Here is a 10905-nt window from a genome sequence, read left to right as displayed (position 1 = left end):
CTGGTGGGAAACCTACTACAAGCAGAAGAATGAAAGTACGGGCTCACTATTTTCAGCCGCACCCACTTGGGGTTCATTCCGAGATGTCGTCAAGGAGCAGTACTACCCTGTCAAAAGCTATGACGACAAATACATCAAATGGACCACACTGCGATAAGGAAGGGACCAAGATGTGCCAGAGTTCACAAACATTTTTCATACCCTTCACACACAGTTGGGTATCAAGGACTCTGAGCTGCATTTGGTACTCAAATACTGCAGCTGACTACACAGATACATCCAAGAAGAGATGGAGTTCCTGAACATCTCCTCACTTGGCATGGTGTACCGAAACACTGTCAAAATCAAGCAAAAGTTCAAACAGAAGAAGTGAGACTTTGGATCTGCAAATCCGAGGACCAAAGGACAAAGCCAAGGCAAGGTGACCCAAGACAACCTGTAAAAGCCATAAGAAAAGAACAACACTATGAAGTCGAAGAAGGACACAGGAAAGTGGTGTGAGTTCCATAGGAGTCCCACTCATAACACAAGTGAGTGTCGGACCAAGCAGTCACTGGTGGCCGAGTTGAAGGCTTCAGAATCAGATGCATGTTCCGACCTTGAGTCAAAACCTGACAAGGGGAATGGCAAAGGGAAGCAGATCATTGATGAGGAGCCCAACGTCACTGTTGCCACCACTAAAATCTAGAAGAATGAGCCTAAAGACCCAGAGGAGGGGGAGCGCCTTTTCCACTCACAGATGTGGGTGAATGGTTCACTGTTGCAATTCATTCTTGACAGTGGGAGCCAGAAGAACCTCATTTCAGCAGAGGTCGTGAATTGGTTGGGCCTACCGACTTCACCGACCCGTAGCCATATAGTATCGGGTGGCTTCATGAAGGACGAGATCTCAAAGTTCGCCAACAATGTTGCCTTCCCTACAACATGAAGCCCTTCACAGACGAGGTATTGTGTGATGTTACACCTCTGGATGTTTGTGATGTATTATCAGGCCAGCCATACTTGTGGAGGCGACATGTTGTGTATGAGTCAAGGCCTCGCGCTGTCATTATTTCTTTGAATAATTCATTATACAGGATACCAGAGGTAGCCCCACCTACCGCCACTTCTTTGATCGCTGCTAAGAAAGGCAGCAAGCTCATCTCACAGACTAGGAAATTTCTTTTCTATCTGCTTCGCTCCCAAAGTAAGGGGAAGATCATAGCCACATCCATGACCCCCGCGAAGGGTTCCTCCACGCAGCTGCAACAGCAAAGGGATAAAGTCATAACAGAACACGGGAACAACTTCTCCTCACCAACAGGGATAACACACAAGCTTCAGGTGGGCAACAAATTCTAGTTGCATCTACAGAAAGAACGCCTTACAAGAGCCCATCAGAAACTCAGACCACTCCGACATGGTCCTTACAAAAATACCAAGGCTATGGGAAATAATGCTTTGAAGCATAGCATTCCTCCATTCCCTCACCTGCACTAAGTGTTCAATGTGTACCACCCTCAACCATGCTTCCCACCATTACTGGACACATCCGAGATTGTAGAACAACTCACCAATGACCAAGTTCAGGAGATTGAGGAACTCAACGCAATGGGGACGATTGCTTCCTAAGGGGGGAGGAATGATTGGTGGCCACCCACCTATCCCATTTGGACCCCCACGATTGTCTCTTTCAGTTTTTCAGTTTCCGTAATTGTAGCACAATTTACTATTTTTAGTAGTTTTTCGAGTCCTGAACTTCCGGAGTTGTTTTGAAGCCCTAAACGACGTATTTTGGGAAATCTGGGAGCAACATGGGTCCATGGAGCGATGTTGCTCTTCCCAAAGTTATATTTATTAGATAGATCTTTCTAACGAGCTATTGTATGCGTCAAACGAAGATCGGGTGCCAAAGTTACGACCCCAGGGATTTGATGTACCAACTTACCCAAAACGGGGCCCACAATTTGGTGTTTCATCTTCTAGGGTTAGGTTTTGGAATGTTAAGGGTTTTCTATTATTTCTCAACATTAAATAAGCCTTCGAGCCTCATTGTAACACAGTTCAGAGGCATGTAGCCACCACATCTCTTCTCAGAGATAAGCTACCATCGCCATAGCTGATTTCTTTCCATTTTCGTTTGTAAGCATATTTCAGAATTTTACGTTAATGAAATGAATTATTATTTCTACTACATCTTTGTGTATATAGTTATTTCTGTATTTTTTTTTGTTCCTGTTTAAATCTGGATCAGTGGTATCAGAGTAGTTTGTTTTTATCTGTTTTTCTTTGCATGTCCCCAACGAGGTCGAGATATAAGGAGTTAGGGCTTGAACTGGTCGAACCTTTGCAAGACCAACCCCGCAAATCCCGACGGCCTCCCATGGCAAATGAGAAAAAGGATGAGGGGGTAGAAATCATATCAAAATCTTGCTCAAAGAAGCCCTCGAGCGAAAAAGGAACACGATGATGGACAACTTTGCCCAGATCCTTCAATGGCTATCCAGAGGTGACGTATCGGCTTCCAGCAACTACTCTAGAAACGCCACGCCCTTTAAGGTACAAGTTAATTTTGAAATCCCCATATTTGAGGGTCAGATCGACGTAGAAGCCGTAGATAAATTGTTAAATCTACTAGAGGGTTATTTTTTTGTTCATGAATTTTCAAGTCGGGAAAAGATTGTTTTCGCTCTTCTCAAAGCATCCCCCCACATCAAGGACTGGTGGGAAACCTACTACAAGAAGAAGAATGAAAGTACAGGCTCAGTATTTTTAGCCGCACCCACTTGGGATACATTCCGAGATGCCGTCAAGGAGCAGTACTACCCTGTCAAAAGCTATGAGGACAAATACATCAAATGGACCACACTACGATAGGGAAGGGAACAAGATGTTCCAGAGTTCACAAACATTTTTCATACCCTTCGCACACAGTTGGGTGTCAAGGACTCTGAGCTGTATTTGGTACTCAAATATTGCGGCTGCCTACACAGATACATCCAGGAAGAGATGGAGTTCTTGAACATCTTCTCGCTTGACATGGCATATCGATACGCTGTCAAAATTGAGCAAAAGTTCAAATAGAAGAAGTGAGACTTTGGATCTGCAAATCTGAAGACCAAAGGACAAAGCCAAGGTGGGGTGACCCAAGACAACCCGTCAAAGCCGCAAGAAAAGAACAACACCATGAAGTTGAAGAAGGACATAGGAAAGTGGTGTGAGTTCCACAAGAGTCCCACTCATAACACAAGTGAGTGTCGGACCAAGCAGTCGCTGGTGGCCGAGTTGAAGGCTTCAGAATCAAATGCATGTTCTGACCCTGAGTCAAAACCCGAAAAGGGGAATGGAAAAGAGAAGCAGATCATTGATTCAGAGCCCAACGTCACTATTGCCACCACAAAAATACAGAAGAATGAGCCTGAATACCCAGAGGAGGGGGAGCGCCTTTTCCACTCACAAATGTGGGTGAAGGGTTCACCGCTGCAATTCATTGTTGACAGTGGGACCCAGAAGAACCTCATTTCAGCAAAGGTCATGAAGCGGTTGGGCCTACCAACTACACCACACCAACAGCCATATAGTATCGGGTGGCTTCATGAAGGACGAGATCTCAAATTTCACCAGCAGTGCCACCTTCCCTATAGCATCAAGCCCTTCACAGACGAGGTATTGTGTGATGTTACACCTTTGGATGTTTGTGATGTATTATTAGGCCAGCCATACTTGTGGAGGCGACATGCTGTGTGTGATTCAAGGCCTCGCTCTGTCATTATTTTTTTGAATAATTCATTATACAGGATACCAGAGGTAGCCCCACCTACCTCCACTTCTTTGATCACTGCTAAGAAAGGCAGCAAGCTCATCTCACAGACTAGGAAATGTATTTTCTGTCTAGTTTGCTCCCAAAGTAAGGGGAAGATCATAGCCACATCCATGACCCCCGCGAAGCGTTCCTCCATGCAGCCGCAACAGCAAAAGGATACGGTCATGATAGAACACAGGAACAACTTCTCCTCACCAATAGGGGTACCACACAAGCTTCAGGTGGGCAACAAAGTCTGGTTGCATCTGCAGAAAGAACGCCTTACGAGAGCCCATCAAAAACTCAGACCACTCCGACATGGTCCTTACACCAGTACCAAGGCTACGGGAAACAATGCTTTTAAGCATAACATTCCTCCATTCCTTCTCCTGCACCAATTGTTCAATGTGTACCACCCTCGACCATGCTTCCCACCATTACTGGACACATCCGAGATTGCATAATAGCTCACTAGGGACCAAGTTCAGCAAATGGAGGAACTCAACGCAATGGGGACCATTGCTTCCTAAGGGGGGAGGAATGATCTAGGTGTATGTTGGTGGCCACCCACCTATCCCATTTGGAACCCCACGACTGTCTCTTTTAGTTTTTCAATTTCTGTAATTGTAGCACAATTTACTATTTTTAGCAATTTTTCAAGTCTTGAACTTCCGAAGTCGTTTTGAGGCCCTAAACGACGTTTTTTTGGAAATCTGGGAGCAACATGGGTCCATGGATTGATGTTGCTCTTCCCAAAGTTATATTTCTTAGATAGATCTTTCTAACGAGCTATTGTACGTGTCAAACGAAGATCGGGTGCCAAAGTTATGACCCCGAGAAGTTGATGTACCAACTTACCCAAAACGGGGCCCATAATTTGGCATTTCATCTTCTAGGATTAGGTTTTGGAATGTTAAGAGTTTTTCATTGTTTCTCAACAATAAATAAGCTTTCGAGCCTCATTGTAACACAGTTCAGAGGCATGTAGCTTCCACATCTCTTCTCAGAGATAAGCTACCATCGCCCTAGCTGATTCTTTCCATTTCTGTTTGCAAGCGTATTTCAGTGTTTTACATTAATGAAATGAAGTATTATTTCCACTGCATCTTTGTTTACATGGTTATTTCTGTATTTTGTTGTGTTCTTGTTTAAATCTGGATCAGTGGTATCAGAGCAGTCTGTTTTTTCTCTGTTTTTCTTTGCATGTCCCCAACGAGGTCAGGATATAAGGAGTTAGGGCTTGAACTGGTCGAACCTTTGCAGGACCAGCCCCGCAAATCCTGACGGCCTCCCTTGGCGAATGAGAAGAAAGACGAGGGGTCAGGAGATCCTATCAAAATCTTGCTCGAAGAAGCCCTCGAGTGACAAAGGAATGCAATGATGGTCAACTTTGCCCATATCCTTCAGCGCCTACCCAGAGGTGACGCATCGGCATCCAGCAGCTACTCTGGAAACGCCATGCCCTTTAAGGTACAAGTTAATTTTGAAATGCCCATATTCGAGGGTCAGATAGATGCGGATGCTATAGATAAATCATTAAATCTGCTAGAGGGTTATTTTTATGTTCATGAATTTTCAAGTCAGGAAAAGATTGTTTTCGCTCTTCTCAAAGTAGCCCCCCACGTCAAGGACTAGTGGGAAACCTACTACAAGCAGAAGAATGGAAGTACGGGCTCATTATTTTCAGTCGCACCCACTTGGGATTCATTATGGGATATTGTCAAGGAGCAGTACTACCCTGTCAAAAGCTATGAGGACAAATACATCAAATGGACTACACTGCGATAGGGAAGGGACCAAGATGTGCCAGAGTTCACAAACTTTTTTCACACCCTTCGCACACAATTGCGTACCAAGGACTCTGAGCTGCGTTTGGTACTCAAATATTGCGACTGCCTACACGGATACATCCAAGAAGAGATGGAGTTCCTAAACATCTCCTCGCTCGCCATGGCATATGGATACGCTGTCAAAATCGAGCAAAAGTTCAAACAGAAGAAGTGAGACTTTGGATCTACAAATCCGAAGACCAAAGGACAAAGCCAAGGCGAGGTGAACCAAGACAACCCGTCGAAGCTGCAAAAAAAGAACAACACCACGAAGTCGAAGAAGGACACAGGAAAGTGGTGTGAGTTCCACAAGAGTCCCACTCATAACACAAGTGAGTGTCAGACCAAGCAGTCACTGGTGGCCGAGTTGAAGGCTTCAGAATCAGATGCATGTTCTGACCCTGAGTCAGAACCCGACAAGGCGAATGGCAAAGGGAAGTAGATCATTGATGTGGAGCTCAACGTCACTGTTTCCATCACCAAAATCTAGAAGAATGAACCTGAAGACCCAGAGGAGGGGGAGCGCCTTTTCGACTCACAAATGTGGGTGAAGGGTTCACTGCTGCAATTCATTGTTGACAGTGGGAGCCAGAAGAACCTCATTTTAGCAGAGGTCCTAAAGCGGTTGGGCCTACTGACTACACCACACCTACAGCCATATATTATCGGGTGGCTTCATGAAGGACGAGATATCAAATTGTTGGAAATAATACTGAGAGGGGGGGTGAATCAGTATTATCTAACTCTTTTAATAAATCTTCCTTATTTGTTCCTTGTATTATTTATGCATGTCAGTACCATAAAATAATGAACATGAACAATGAAAACAGATAGTCACACCAAAGAACACAAGATGTAAGGTGGAAACCCAATGTGGGTGAAAACCACCTGCTGCAATATGTCTTTATCTTCTTTCAAATTAGAAACTCATTTTACAATGGTTATGTACTGGTGCAGTCATTTACCAGTACGCAGGTTGCAACCTGCAGAGAGCTACAACTCTCTCTCTCGTTTTCCAGTCTCTCCTGGAAGGGAGCTACAACCCCCTACTTCTTTTCTTACAAGGACCACTTTTCATAAATTTTCAAACTGGATCCATAAGCATCAAATGATCATCAAGTATAAGAGAATCACCCAGTCAACTGTAGTAACCAGATCAACAATAATAGGACCAAACCCAGAACACAGCAATGATAAACAAATATTTTAAGAGAAGTAAGCACCCTGCTCAACTGCTCGCCTGCTTACGTAAGCACCCTGCTCAACTGCTTGCCTGCTTACAGTACGCGCCCTGCTCAACTGCTTGCCTGCTTACAGTACGCACCCTGCTCAACTGCTCGCCTGCTTACGTACGCACCCTGCTCAACTGCTCGCCTGCGTACCTCGCTCTGAGTCCATTGCACTGCCTGCGGACCTCCACACCTGAAACCCTTCTGTGCCTGCGTATGTACGCACCTGCAACCCTTTTGTGCTTGCGTATGTACGCACCTAAAACCCTTTTGTGCCTGCGTATGTACACACCTGAAACCCTTCTGTGCCTGCGTATGTACGCACCTAAAACGCTTCGTTCCTGCGTATGTACGCACTTTTCTTTCACTGTACCTGCGTACCTTCGGGCATAGATGATTTCAAGACTTCAAGAATAACACAGACAGTCAGATCTACAGATCTGATAATGCGCCGAAGAGATCTCGATCCATCAATAGATTCGCCTTATTTAGATCTAGACATTACTTCCAAGAGATCATAATATTTCAGATCTAGCCCTCATAAGATATTCAACGCAAAACATACTCAAGCCAAATGATCTCCTTTGCTTTATATAGGAAAGCTCTTCCTTAAATCATGGATTAATACCACGGGCCGACACCATAATAACACAAAACCGTCGGCTAAATACCAAAGGTTAAACATAAGAAACCCCACGTGTGAATTTCTTTGCCTTGAAATGTGTGCACTGGGGGTACGCACCTCCTGAACGGGATAACTGCGGGTATGTACGCACTTTATGTAACACCGACCTGCGTGTACGCACCTTATGTAAGGTGTACCTGCGTACCCCTTATTTTCTTCAATATTTGATAGCTGATCATCAATCTCTGCTGCTGACTTGAAGTACTGTGATCTATCACCTGAATGGGTTGCCATCAAGGACAACACTTTAGCCATAATGCCAACAATCTCCCCCTTTGGACTTGATGGCAACCTCAAAACTTCAGCTTCATTCTCCCCCTTTGACATCAAGGGCAAAGGGTTATGCTCCCCCTAAGAACATGCTCCCCCTGAATATGAACCAGATCTGCAACGAAGAACCATAATCCACCATGAAAGAGATAGAGACATATTGCAGCTACTTCCAAGATCTCCATAATGCCAACAATGCATTATATGCTCCCCCTGAACCTGTACCATCAATCAGAAGAGGTTCAGCAATAAGATGATGCATCAACAACCCCCAGCTTTTTCCTGAGGTATTCAAAAGTGTCCCTGGGCAATGGTTTGGTGAGAATATCAGCCACTTGTTCCTTAGAAGGAATATACTCCAATTTGACCTTCTGTTCAAGCACTTGTTCCCGGAGAAAATGATACTTGATTGGTATGTGCTTGGTTTTTGAATGCATAACAGGATTCTTTGAGATGCTGATTACACTTGTGTTATCACATAAGATGGGGATTGGTGGTGTACAAGTGATTTGAAAATCCTACAAAGTCTGCATCATCCAAAGGAGTTGGGTGCAACAAGATGCAGCAGCAACATATTCCGCTTCAGTTGTAGACAAGGCAATCGAACTCTGTTTCTTGCTGAACCAAGATACCAGTCTGGAACCCATAAAGAACGCACCACCACTTGTGCTTTTCCTGTCATCCACGCTTCCGGCCCAATCTGCATCTGTATAAGCATGAAGTGTAAGATCTGTATCTCTAGGATACCATAAGCCATAATTCTGAGTCCCTTGAAGATATTTGAAAATTCTCTTCACTGCCTGAAGATGAGACTCCTTCGGATTTGCCTGAAATCTTCCAACTATTCCAACTGCATGCATGATGTCCGGTCGGGTACCTGTCAAATAAAGTAAACTTCCAATCATAGATCTGTAGGTTGGTTGATGTACTGTTGCAGATTCATCATTTGTACTGAGGCTACATCCTGTGACCATGGGTGTACATACTGGTTTTGCATCTTCCATACCATATTTCTTCAAAATCTGTTTGAGATACTTGGTTTGAGATAAAAAGATTCCTCCTTCTTTTTGTTGGATTTGCAAACCAAGGAAATATGTCAGTTCTCCTAGCAAGGACATTTCAAATTCTTTCTGCATGACCAAGGCAAAGCTTTGACTCATAGCTTCTTCATTGCTCCCAAAAATAATGTCATCTACATACACAACAAGTATTAGCAATTTGTCATTTTCAACTTTTATATAAAGATTGCTATCTGCTGATCCTTTTGAAAAGCCTTGTTGATGAAGATATTTGTCCAAACGGTAGTACCAAGCCCTTGGAGCTTGTTTGAGACCATAGAGAGCCTTTTTCAATCTTCATACAAGATTTGGATCATTTCCAAGAATGAACCCATCTGGCTGTTCAATGTACACTTCTTCTTCCAAGTCTCCATTCAGAAAGGCTGATTTCGCGTCCATTTGAAATACTTTGAAGTTTTGAAAACTTGAGAGAGCAAGGAACATTCGGATGGCCTCAAGTCTTGCAACAGGAGCAAAGGTTTCTTCAAAGTCTATTCCTTCTTGCTGCGCATACCCTTTACAAACAAGTCTGGCTTTGTTTCTAATTACTTCTCCATTTTCATTCAATTTATTTTTGAAGACCCATTTTGTTCCGATAACATTCTTATCTTTTGGTCTAGGAACCAGCTCCCAAGTGTTGTTCTTTTCGATCTACTCAAGTTCTTCATCCATTGCTTTCACCCAACATTCATCTTTGCATGCCTCTTTCACATTTTGTGGTTCAGTAGAGGAGAGTAATGCCAAATAGCTTGAAGCTTCTGCAACTGTTCTTCTTGTTTGTACACCTGCTTCTTTCTGCCCCATAATCTGAGATTCTGGATGATTCTTCTGAACATATCTGGATGGAGTCTTTTCTTCTATTCTTGTTTGCTCCTCTGGTTCTTCTTGAGGTTCTTCTTCTTCATCATTCTGTCGTTGGGGGTAGCCTTCATCTTCTTCGATGTCTTCATGATGTACTTGCCTAGGAATGTATCCCTTCTCATCAACCACTACATCAATGCTGTCAACAATTCTGCCAAGTCTTTTATTGTAGCATTTGTATGCTTTGCTATGTGGAGAGTAACCAAGAAGAATTCCTTCATCTGCTCTAGGTTCAAGTTTGCCAAGCTGCTCATCAGTATTCTTGATATAGCATTTGCTCCCAAAGATTTTGAAGTGCTTTACCGAAGGAGTCCTACCACTCCAGAGCTCATGAGGAGTTTGAGTGATGTTCACCCGGACATTTGTTTTGTTCAGAATAACAACCGCAGCATGTGCAGCTTCACCCCAGAATGTTGCGGGAGTTCCTGACTCATCAAGCATAGCACGAGCCATTTGTTGGACTGTTCTGTTCATTCTTTCCACAACTCCATTTTGCTGAGGAGTTCTTGCTGTAGAGAATTCTCTTCTTATCCCATGTTCTTCACAGAAATTGAAAAATTCATTTGAAGTAAATTCCCCACCTCTGTCGGATCTGAGGCACTTAATTTTGTGACCTGATTCATTTTCAACCAAGGCTTTGAAGGATTTGAATTTTTCGAATGCTTCATCTTTGTGCTTCATAATTCCTAACCAGACAAACCTGGAGAAATCGTCAATGAATAATATCAAGTATTCTTCTCCTCGAGGTGTTCTTTTCCTGAAAGGACCGCATGTATCTGTATGTACTAGCTCAAGAGGCATGCTAGCTGATCCTTCTTTCTCTGGAAAGTTAGTTCTGGTTTGTTTTCCAAACTGACATGATTTGCATATGGTGTTGTCAGGAATTTTGATATCTGGAAGGTCGCGAACTGCCTAATATTTGCATGCTTTCCTTATTTGTGAAAAGCTTAGATGTCCCAACCTCCAATGCCATAACCAGTGCTCATCATCCTTGCTCAGATAGCGTTGTTGTTGTCCTTCTTCAAATATGTACAGATTATTTGGAGTTCTTTTGCCTTTGATCACTGTTTTACCTGTATCAAGATCAGGAACAAGACATCCATTTGATCTGAATATAACCTTGGTTCTTTGATCACACATCTGGCTAACACTTAGAAGATTGTGCTTCAATCCATCAACATACAAAACATTT

This window comes from Pinus tabuliformis, chromosome 2_1, assembly GCF_031772625.1.
Source record: "Pinus tabuliformis cultivar Carrire ecotype Pingquan chromosome 2_1, CPIR1, whole genome shotgun sequence".
In the NCBI taxonomy this organism is placed as follows: Eukaryota; Viridiplantae; Streptophyta; class Pinopsida; order Pinales; family Pinaceae; genus Pinus; species Pinus tabuliformis.
This window is presented reverse-complemented; position numbering follows the sequence as displayed.